The sequence below is a fragment of the Panthera pardus genome, unplaced genomic scaffold (genome assembly GCF_024362965.1).
Source record: "Panthera pardus isolate Hobbes unplaced genomic scaffold, ASM2436296v1 HiC_scaffold_19, whole genome shotgun sequence".
NCBI lineage: Eukaryota > Metazoa > Chordata > Mammalia > Carnivora > Felidae > Panthera > Panthera pardus.
In genome coordinates, this window is record NW_026526754.1 from 18,558,100 (window position 1) to 18,569,873 (window position 11,774).

Genomic DNA, 11,774 nt, shown 5'->3' on the forward strand with positions numbered 1-11,774 from the left:
CCCCGTGAGCCTGCTCAGGTTAAAACTCAACTCTTATGAAACACGTTGCCTCAAACGGAGACAGGCTTCTCAACTGCAAGCATATAGAAACAAACTCTGGATGATCTGAGCTAAAAGGGAATCTGTTTTGATGACAGGGTCTAACACACCAGATAGCTGGGAAGGCTAGAGGACCTGAGGGGAACAGCAGGCAGGAAGGAGGGAACATACGAGGTAACCAGACCTGCACTCAGAGTCAAAGCCGGCCCAGGGAGGACACTGGTGCCACCGAGCACGGCTTCACTGCCACAGACCCGCTGCCGTGGCTGCCAATACCTGAGATATCACTGCTGAGGTCACCACAGCTACCAGTAAAGATTCTCCACTGTCCCTGCTTTCTGGGGCCGCTGGCTCCAGATTTAAAGTCATTGGCTGCTAGCTCACACATCTGAGGTCTAGCTGCAAGGGACTCTGGGAAGGCACGTTTCTAGCTTTTTTTTTTTTTTTTTTTTTTTTTAGCTTTGCTAGAGAGAGGAGGCCTCCGCCTCCTACAGAAAGCCATACGCCAAGGAGTTCCACAGATATGGGAAGGACATCCCAATGGTGGGCAAACAATGGGAAATGGCTCTTAGGTGAGATTTAAACTGCTTCTTGTGGAGCAAAGGAAAGGTGGGGATGGCAGGGCCACAGCTGAGATACTGGTGCCAGAAGTTTCTGAAGGGCCACAGACACAGAAAGAAGCTAGAATAGGGATAGCCACAGGCTGCAGAGGGTGAATGGAGACTGGCTGCTCACCGGAACAGGGTTTCTCTTTTAAGGTGACGAAGATGTTCTGGAATTAGTGGTGATCGTTGCACAACCAAACTGTGTATTTTAAGAGGCTGTATTTTATGTTATGTGACTTATATCTCAATTAAAAAAAAGAAGTCTCAGAGAGGAATACAGGCCCCTCAATATGGTCTGCTGGTTACAGAAAAGAAATGGGGGGATGCTAGGGTGGCTCAGTCAGTTAAGTGTCTAACTCTTGATTTTGGCTCAGGTCATGATCTCTTGGCTCATGGGTTTGGGTCCTGCATGGGGCTCCATGCTATCACTGCTTGGGATTCTCTCCCTGCCCCTCCCCCACTTGCTTTCTCCCTCTCTCTCTCTCTCTCTCTCCCCCCCCCCCAATAAACATTTTCAAAAGAAAATAAATGAGGGGTACCTGGGTGGCTCAGTCGGTTAAGCGTCCGGCTTCAGCTCAGGTCATGATCTCACAGTTCATGGGTTCAAGCCCCAGAGCTGTCTGTGCCGACAGCTCAGAGCCTGGAACCTGCTTCGGAGTCTGTGTCTCCCTCTCTCTTTGCCCCTCCCCCACTAGTGCTCTCTCTCGCAAAAAGAAAATAAACATTAAAAAACTAGTAATAAAAGAAAAAAGAAAAGAAACGGGACAGGCAATGGGACACGTTGTCACGTGTGCATATGGGGAGAAGTGCATTCCCTTAAATTCTCCCATGATGGTAACCGAATTTGAGAGACAGGTGTTGGTCTAGGCGAATGGAACAGAGTGGGCCAAATATGTCAGCGGTCCCAAACATCCCATTTTCTTCTAGGAAAATACTCTACCTCTCCGTTCATCAGATCACAATGAAGACACATATTCCTTGCTATTTCTTCTCAGGATTACAGAAATATAAAGCCTAGTGGTGATGGTTTTCTATTTGAGACGGAAACTTCTTTTCTAAAGGGCTTCTTTGGGGGCACTAGAGGGGTAGGTCATATAGAACTAGAATACGGGGGGGCACCTGGGTGGCTCAGTCGGCTAAGCAGCTTGATCTCAGCTCAGCTCATGATCTCACGGTTGGTGGGATCGAGCCCTGCATTGGCCTCGACGCGGACAGTGTGGTGCCTGTTTGGGATTCTCTCTCCCTCTCTCTCTGTCCCTCCCCTGCTCTCTCTCTCTCTCAAAATAAGTAAGAAACACTGAAAAATATCTTTAGAAAAAAAAGAACTAGAATATGGATTATACCACAAATGCCCTAGACCCTGCGCCAGATTTCACCCCACTGAATCGTCTCCCCCAATTCTGCAAGGCAGGGTGGGGGGGTGGGGTTATCATCTCCCTTCTGCAGATGCAAAAAGTGAGCCACAAACTAGATGATTGGTATGTAGGTCGTCTGACTTCAAAGCCCTGTCATCTCCACCAGCATAGCTTTCTTGAGTATATTTAGACAAGGATGTAACCTTCCACGAGGGTAACTGAGGTTGGGGGCGGGCAAGGCACGAAGAAAGGGGGTAGACGAGGAGCTAGCGGACAGAGAGCAAATGACTTTTCAGAACAAGAATGTTTAATTTTCAATTTGTAACTTTGTGGGCTGTGCCTCCCCAAACCTTTCGCCAAGTCTCCTGCACAAACAAAGGTTCTGAGTGAACAGTGACTTTTTTTTTTTTTTTTTTTGGCAAGGACTATTTGATTGGTTGATAAGAGAAGACGTTTTCCATTTGGATCCATGCTGGCAGAAATCAAGCAACAGAGATAAGATTTAGAGATGGGGACTTCCTAACAGAAGCCAGAAATCTGATCTTATTTGAATCTGAGGTTTTAAAACTGCCTTGGAATTAACAGGCATTGCAGCTGATTGTAACTAGATCTTGGGGGACAGGGAGCCCCCCTTTGCTATGACGATTCCACACTTCCTACCTCTCACATGAGACTTTGAGCCCTTTCAAGTGAGTATCAAAATCTGAATTGACCTTTGTAGTGCCACTCTCTGGCACATGGAAGGGACTCAACAAATGTTTGTCGAATGAATAAATTCAGGGATCGGGCCCCTGCGTGAATAAAACACTACACAAGTCAGACACTGTATTTGCCTACAAGCAAAAGAAGTTGATTTCAGGATTTAAATGGGTAAGAAGTCTGAAGGTGAGCAGATGTGACATCTATGTCACGATGCCACAAATGTGCTGCTTTCGTTCTTAGTGTCTTTCTCACACACCTTCGTGGTCTCAGGATGGCTGCCGTGACTCCAGACATCATGCTCCCATCCACAGGAAGCAGAGGGGAGTGACCGGTGGTTTTCTCTGAGCCAGGCTTTAGTCGAGAGCGGAAGCCTCTTCCAGGAACTTTTGTCTGAGATTCCCTATCTACAAGAGGCGCTGGACATTTAAATGGGGGAGAAGAGAGTTAAATAAATAGAGGATTAGAGCCAGATACAGTTTCGGCAGGGGATGGGGGGGACCCGTCTCCTTTCTCATTCTTTTCAACAGAACTGGGAATGTATTTGGAATTCGACCATCGTTCGTATCATTCTCAAAGTGATAACTTCTAACAAAGAGAATGGCAGAGGCCCGCACAGGAGGAAACCACGGCCCGGGGCAGATTAAGTTGCCTGAAGTTACACAGTCGGGGCTCAAAACCAACTCCAGGGGACTGAGAAGCTCACTCAAGGTCTTTCTGTCCCCTCCCCGGGGCCAGGCCCAGGGAGAGGGTGGCCGGGGAGGGAGACAGAAGCAGGCCCTCATTCCTTGGTTGGCTCGCTCTCCGGGCTCTGTCCTGTGAGATCCGTGGGGACGCTTTCTCGGGGGCCAGGCCAAGCCAGGCCTTGCTGGCATCGCGCACCGTCCGGCAGAGAAGTCTTACATCAAACAAATTAAGGGCCTCTCGGCCTCGCACCCCGCTCCTGCCTCCTAGCCAGAGATGGAGGGATGTTGCTGGGGCCACCGGGACTCAACACCAGGGGCCGAAGCCCTGAATCCTGCAGCAGATTCAACGGGGGGGGGGGGGGGGGGGGGGGGGGGGGGGGGGGGTAGCCTGTGCTCTCGGGGAACGTGGTCTGGACCGAGCCAGAGCCGGAGCCTGAGTGACGAGGACTCTCGGGGCCTTCCCCTTCCCCCGGACGCCCCTGCCATGGTGGCTCTGCCATGGACTTGGCCCCGCCGCCAGCCTTCCCCCGACTCACAGCACCGCTTCGTAAAGAAGCGTAAGGCGCTCAGAGAGTGGGGGGCTGCCCTGTCCTGCGACTCATTCCCGGACCCAGCGTCAGCAAGACAGGGGGCGGAGGGCGAACTCGAGAGTACCACTTCCAACCTTGTCTCGGCTGTGACCAGACACAAGGAATACAGCCCGGCACACCCATCTACAGACGCGCATACAAAACAGAAACGCCTCTGCACGAAGCGTCCTTGCTTTACAACTTGTAGTACCCTGTGCTGTATTTTATTCTATCCTGTTTTCCCTCTTCTTTCTTTTCTTTCCTTTTTTTCTTTTTTGCAAATGTTGGTTCTGACCCGCAGAAATGATGTCAAGAATCCGTGAGGGGAAAATCTGCAGTTAGAATTTCGGTGGCTTAGTACATGGGCTTCGCAGGACAATTGAACTGGCTTTGAACTTGCTGGCGTGTGAATCCAGCCAAGTGACTTAGCCTCTGGCATCCGGCCACTTTTCTTAACCGCTAGCTCCGGAATCCAAGTTCCTGGCCTTCCTGCTGGACCACAGCACGGCCACCTGACAGGTCTTCCTAAAATGCACCCTAAGCACCCCTCCTCACACATTCAGCGTGCAGCCTGCGGCCTATTCGTCAGTGTGGGCGTGCCAGCCCTTGATCGATGCCTTGATGCTTTCCCTTTGATCTCTCAGTAAAGACAAAGCTCCTACCTTGGCTGACAAGCCAACATGGCCTGAGTGGTTTGGCTCCTGCTCACCTGTCCCATCCCCCATCTCCCCCACCTTAACCCTACCCCTCCCCTCCCCTCCCTCCCCTTCCTCACCTCCCCCTCCAACTGGTTCTCTGGCTCCAGGCACACCGATTCCTCCTGAGGGCCTTGTCAATGTCCTCACTACACTGCCACTTGCCACAGTGCCTTTGCATATGCTTTTTCCTCACCTCTTTACCTGGCGCACTCCTATCTGTCTGTCCTTCAGATCTCAAGTTGAAGTCACTTCCTCTGAGAAGCCTTCCCTGACTCCCTAACCAAGTCAAACCCTCCAGATATCCCCTCTGGACTCCACCCCCCGTCCCACAGCAGTTATCAGGGTTGCAGCTTTATACTATTTAGAGAGACATTGGGTTAATCCACTGGACCCCTAGATCAGACTTCTCAGTCCCATTGGGCATTAGAATCAACTAGAGACATTTCAAACAGTACAGAAGCCTGACCCCCCCCCCCCCCCACCAATTTGACTATAACACCACCCCCCACCCCTTTCCAATGCAGTCAGTCTGGGGCATGACCGGACCTCTGCTCTTTCCACCAGGAAAGAGAACCACTGAGCCTGACCTTCAGCATGATGGCCGAGAAGAGGTCAGCCTTCCGCCCCTCACTGTATGCCCCAGCGTGTGGCTCTGCTTCTGTGTTTGTGGAAGCAAGGGAGGGAGAGAAGAGGAGATAGGGGAAGGAAGGGTGAAGGGAAGGGCGTTTGAAGGGAGAAGAAAAAGGGGAGAAGGAAGGACAGGCAGCCTAGTTCCAGCACAAAGAAGCTACGGCTTTGCTTTTCTCGGTCCCAGCCCCTGGAAGATTCCAAGGGCCTGCTAAGGAACCGGGCACATGAGGACCTGTGCTCACCGGCCCTGGGGACTCCCCAGAGCAGAACAGGTGTCCCCACAGGTGGCGTGGACAATGCAGGTCATGGGGGGCGGGGACAGAGCTTGGAACAGCTGTAGGAGGGGACAGGATTTCGCCCTCGTCCCCCCGAGCTCACAATGGGCATAGCAGCCCTGACTCCGTGTCAGGTCCCACTCTGAGCCCATCTGGCAGGCGGGGCAGGAGAACTGGGGACAGAGCTAGTCACTCGGCTGGCTAGCAGTGCTGGGAACAGAGCACTCACATGATAGTCCTTGTCCCCCGAGGCTTGCAGTGTGGTAGGGAAGAAACGTCGCCAAAAATGTAAGATAACCAATGAATTAAAGCATTACAGGTGTGTGAAATGCTGCTGAGGGAGGACTAAGGAGCCCAGGCCGGGGAGCCACTCAGTCCTGGGCCTGCGACACAGCCTCCAGCTCGGCCAGGTGGACCCCCTTCCCGTAAAATGGAGGTACTATGCCCTCAACTAGCTGTTTGTGGTGCCGAAATGGGACAAGGGGTCTGAAGCACTTAGCACTCTGCCTGGTCTGGAGTGAGCGCCCCACTGGGGTGAGATAGCCTCTCTCTCTATTCCCAAGGGAGATATGGCAAGTAAGGCCCAGAGAACTGGAGGTGCATGGGCATCAGGGCGTCGTGGGTGGCTCTGTGTTTGGGAGCATCGCTCTTTGGCTGGTTCCTCCTTCTCTACTGCATCTTTATTTTTTTTAAGTTTATTTGTTGATTTTGACAGAGTAGGAGGAGGGGCAAAGAGAGAGAGAGAGAGAGAGAGAGAGAGAGAGAGAGAGAGAATCCCAAGCAGAGTGCATGCTATCAGCAGAGAGCCCAACACGGGGCTCAAACCCACAAACCGTGAGATCATGACCTGAGCCGAAACCAAGAGTCTGACACTTAACCAACTGAGCTACCCAGGAACCCCCTCTGCTGCATCTTTAAAAGCCCATTACCTTCTGCTCCTCTTGAGACTTTTTGCATAGGGGGTCTCATCCTATCCCATGGTTAAATTCTATTTATAGGCTGGTGGCTCCCACATTTATATCACCACCCTGGCCTCCACCCTCAAAGGCTCATCCATACTCCTGACTACTTGATATTTCTGTTCGACTGTCTAGTGGGCGTCTCAACACAAGGACGGCCAAGAGAACCTCTCGGTCAGTCCCCACACCAAGGCTGCTGCCTTCCCATCTCAGGAAAGGAGCCTCCTTGATGCCTTGCTTTTCCTCGCAGCCCACACCCCATCCATCGACAAGCTCTGTCAGTTCTTCCTTGGAAAGAACCCCCGATCTGCTCGCTTCTTTTCACCCTACCAGTACCACCCCAGGCTCCATCATGGCTCACTTCCTGTGGTCAGCAAAATAATGGCCCCCAGAGATGCCCACGTCCAAACTCCTAAAGCCTGTGAATGTGTCACCTGATATGGCCAAAGGGACTCTGCAGATATGATGCTGTTAGGGATCTTGGGATGGGAGTAGACAGCCCTGGGTTGTTTGGGTGGGTTGCACATCATCAGGAGAATCCTTAGAAGAGGGAGGTGCGAGGGTCAGAGTCAGAGAGGCAGATGTCTAGGGAGAGATTTGAAGATGCTACAGTGCAAGATTTCAAGATGCCAAAGGGGCCCCAAGCCAGCAAATTCAGGTGGCTTCCAGAAGCGGGGAAAGAAAGGCAAGGGACAGGTCCTTCTCAAAAGCCTCCGGAGAAACTAGCCTTGACTTTACTCAGTGAGACTCACTTGGGACTTCTACCCTCCAGACAGCGGGATAATAAATTTGCAGTGTTTGTTATAGCAGCAAGAGGACCTCGACCCACCTCCCCACCTCCCCACGGCCCCCGGCTAACTGGTCTCCCAGGATCCCTCTGCCCCTTTCAGTCCGTCCTCCACAGCAGGCAGCCTGGGCCTCGACACGCACAGATCAGATCACATCGTCTGGTCCGTAATAACCCCAATAGCATCCGCTTTACTTAGACTTGAATTTCACCTCTTTACCGTAGCCCAAGAAGTCCTTCAGTTCCTGGCCCCTGCTGGTCTCTCTGGCCACCTCCCCTTTCCTGAGACTTCTCCAGACTCTACTTTGCTCTGGGCACCTTTCTGTTCCTTGAGTCATTCAAACTTGTTGCCACCTCAAGGCATTTGCTGTGCTGTCTCTTTTCCAAGAATACTTTAGTCATTTGTCATTAAGGGCTTGCCCTGAGGTCTTCTGTGACCACACCCTCACGTTGAAGAAGCCCTTCTCATCTAAGCAAATCTCTGTTCTATTCCCCCATTTTATTTTCCTCCCAGCATTTATCAGTAACTGAAATTATCTTGCTCATTTTTTTCTTTTTTTTTTTTGCCTACAATTGTGTGGTTGTGGGAGGGGACTTGTTTTTCAGTCGCCCCTCTACATTCCTGAAATTGTCAGCATCCCGGGAGCTATTAATTGTCTGATTGTCTCTCACTGCCCTGGCACTATAGTGATGACTGGGGTAGAGCAATACTCAGTATCTGTCTGTTCTAACATCTGAATGAATGAATGAATGAATGAATGAATGAACCAATCAGCAGCTCAGTGGTCGGCACAGAGTCGGTGCTCAATAACGGTTCATTTAATATTATCCTTATCATGATGATCACCAGCAGAAAGCTTGTTGCTAATAAGGGAGCCCCACGCACACGTGTGGCATCCTCATGACTGCATTAGCCCCCTCTAGGGGGACAGCGAGCTGTGATGGCTTTGGGTTTCAGCAATCCCCAAGAGTCAAGTTGGAAGCCACAGAGGCCTGAGATGGGGTGCAGAAAGTCTGAGCTGGCAGAGACCCAATCTGGTGGCCAGATGTGAGGGCAGAAACTTCCTTGGGAGGGCGGGGAACACTTGCGTTATCACAAGAGCTAAGTCAGAGAAGCAACAAATGCCCACTCTCAGCACATGGGACACACACACACACACACACACACACTCACACACTTTGCCCCCACCAGGGCCCTGCCAGGCAGATCCATCAAATGAGGAACCCCTCTGCAGGGTGGATTCGTATGCGCCTCCCCAGGCGCCGTCTGGAGCGACCCTCCCATCGTTAATACCCCACCCTGCAGAGCACATACTTTTTATTGGGATGAGTATAAATAAACAGCAACAGAAGCCTTGAAAGAAATGACCCCCAGAGGAAACCTGATCCTCAGGCAATTAGAGCACTTCTGTTCGGATAATTGCCAGCTGAAACCGTGAGCCGGGTGCCAATTCTCAAAAGACGCCAGCCCGGGCCACCCCAGGCTGGTCACAGCTCCCGGCCCGGTCACTCAATGGGAGATGGGGCTAGAGCTGGGGTCCCCGCCCTGGTCTGCTGCTTGGGGAAGGGGCACAGAGTTCCAGCATGAAGGGCACCTGTGCCATTTTCAGTGAATCAGAATGAGTGTGACTCGGGCACGGGTTCCCCCCTAGAGGATGTGGAGGGGGCACTTTCCCGCCCAGGAAAAGTTAGCCAATTCTGGAGACATTTTTGATGTCCTGCAATGCACAGAGCAGCCGCAAAGAACTCTCTGCCCAGAATGCCAACAGTCCCAAGGCGGACAGGCGCTGGGCTGGGGCGAGGGGAAACTTGCAAGGGCAGAAGTTGCTGATGTGCCCCAGACACCCAATGTGGGCCAAACGCTGTGTCACACACAGACCTTGAGGAGCGAATCCTAAAAACATCATGGTGAGGTTTAATTACCATCCTTGTCTCACAGAGAGGGAAATTAAAACTTAACGTGGCTTTTAAAAGTTTTTAGGCAACTTGCCCAAGATCTCCGTGCTGGTCAACACAGCCGGACTTCCAGGCTGAACTGATACCACAAAGCCTGAGCTTTTGCCCCCAAGCTGGACCATCGTCACAGTCATAAAACCCTACCCTGCTCCAGACCCTCTCACATAAGCAGCCTCCGAGCCCCACAGGAAGTGTGGGAACAGCAGGACCTCCAGCCTCCTATACACCTGAATTCCATTCCCTCCTCTGCCATTTAACCTGCCAGGCAACCTTGGGTGTGTGAGTTACACTTTCTGGGCCTCTGTTTCCTCCTCTGTAAAATGGGCTGACAGTGTGGCTCACTGGAGGGTTTTTACGACAGTGTATGTAAATGCCTTTGAACCTTTGAGCAAGGACCTCAACAAACCGTACCTGTGATTACGACTGCTACTTACCGACTTTGCAATTCAGAACCGCGGAGGTACCGATTTTCATTAGAGAAGTGGGGGTGGTGTGGGACCAGCAGGGTGAGCTGAGGGTGGAGGGTAGGAAGGGGAAGGCCTGACCAGGTGGAGGGAGCCCATTGCTATGACTGCCAGGGGTCTCGCCCCTAACTCTCCTCTCACTCTTTCCTTTGGAGAAAGTGTTGTGTTTTGTGTACTGGTGAAGGTACATTTGATTCTCTGACTCAACAAATACCCAAACCTATAAAAATAGTTGTAAGAAAATGAACAGGACTAACGAGGTGGAGAGAGGCAGGCTGAAGTCGGGGGCGGGGGGGGGGAGAGGGGGTGGTGGAGATTCTGTGCAGCTTACACGGCCACCTGGCTCTAACGCCCACCCACCCCAGCCTTCTCTCCAGTGCAGGGCAAGAGAACTAACACTTCTTCACAACCTGCTCTGTGCAAGCTCATCCAATTTTCCCAGAAGCCCCTGTGAAGTGGGCAGAGGCCTAGCATACCCATTTCACAACTGGGAAAATGAGGCCCGGGGAGGTTTATTAATTTGCCCATAGTCACACAGCTGGGAAATGGAGATGTGGGCCCTGACTCCAATGCTGGAGACTTAAAAAATATTTTTAATACTTATTTTTTTATTTTTGAGAAAGAGAGAGAGGGAGGGAGGGAGGGAGACAGGGCACAAGCAGGGGAGGGGCAGAGAGAGAGGGAGACACAGAATCCAAAGCAGGCTCCAGGCTCCGAGCTGTCAGCACAGAGCCCAACACAGGGCTTGAACCCACAAACCACAAGATCATGAACTGAGCTGAAGTCAGACGCTTAACCAACTGAGCCACCCAGGTGCCCCAATGCTGGCAACTTTAACCATTTCACCTCAAGCCCAGTGAAGTGCTTATGAAAGATACTAATAAGACTGATGGGTCCCCTAGAAACTTCTCTGGCTCCTCTCTCCATCCCACTGATCCGTTGGCCACAATGAGCACCTTTCCTAAGCCCTAGATCAGCCTCCTGGCCTGGAAACATTCGTGCACCCAGAGGGGACTGAAAATCAGGACCTTCTAGAATAGTACCAGTAAAATATCCTGCAACAATACTAATGTTCTGTATCTACACCGTCCAATATGGTGGCCACTAGCCACAGGTAACGGTGCATTTGAAATGTGGCTAGTATAACTGTGGAACTGAGTTTTCCATTTTATTTAATTTTAAATAATTTCAGGATTAGGATCCACTAGGCCTCGACTTCTCTGGGTACAAGGGTAAGAAAATCTCTTGGATGAGCTGAGTTCATAGAGGATTACCCCATATGTGTTTCCAGTCAGTCATAGGTCATTCAGCCAATTCATAGACGCAGGCTGAGACCCTACTGTGTTCTGGGCCTAAACTTGCCCTACTCTGGAGGAGTCTGGGGCTGATAGAAGTAGTTAAAGAACAACAATAATCACGATAGAATGACAGTGATGATGATGAGGGTGGAGCTGATGACAAAGGTGGTAATGATGGTGATGATGATGATAGTGATGATGGAGGTGATGGTGATGATGATGATGGTGGTGGTGATGATGATGATGATGGTGGTCATGATGTTGATGGTGATGATGATGGCGATGATGATGGTGGTGATGATGATGATGGTGGTGATGGTGGTCATGATGGTGGTGATAATGGTGATCATGATGGTAATGGTGATGATGACGGTGGTGATGATGGTGATGGTGGTGATGATGGTGATGATGATGATGGTGGTGATGGTGGTGATTGTGATGATGATGATGATGGTGGTGATGGTGATGATGATGATGGTGGTGATGGTGGTGATGGTGGTGATGGTAGTGATGATGATGGTGATGATGGTAGTGATGATGATGGTGATGATGATGGTGATGATGGTGATGATGATGATGGTGGTGATGGTGGTGATGGTGGTCATGATGGTGGTGATAATGGTGATCATGATGGTGATGGTGATGATGATGGTGGTGGTGATGATGGTGATGATGATGATGGTGGTGATGGTGGTGATGGTGGTGATGATGGTGATAGTAATGAGGATGATGGTGGTGATGTTGGAGATGATGA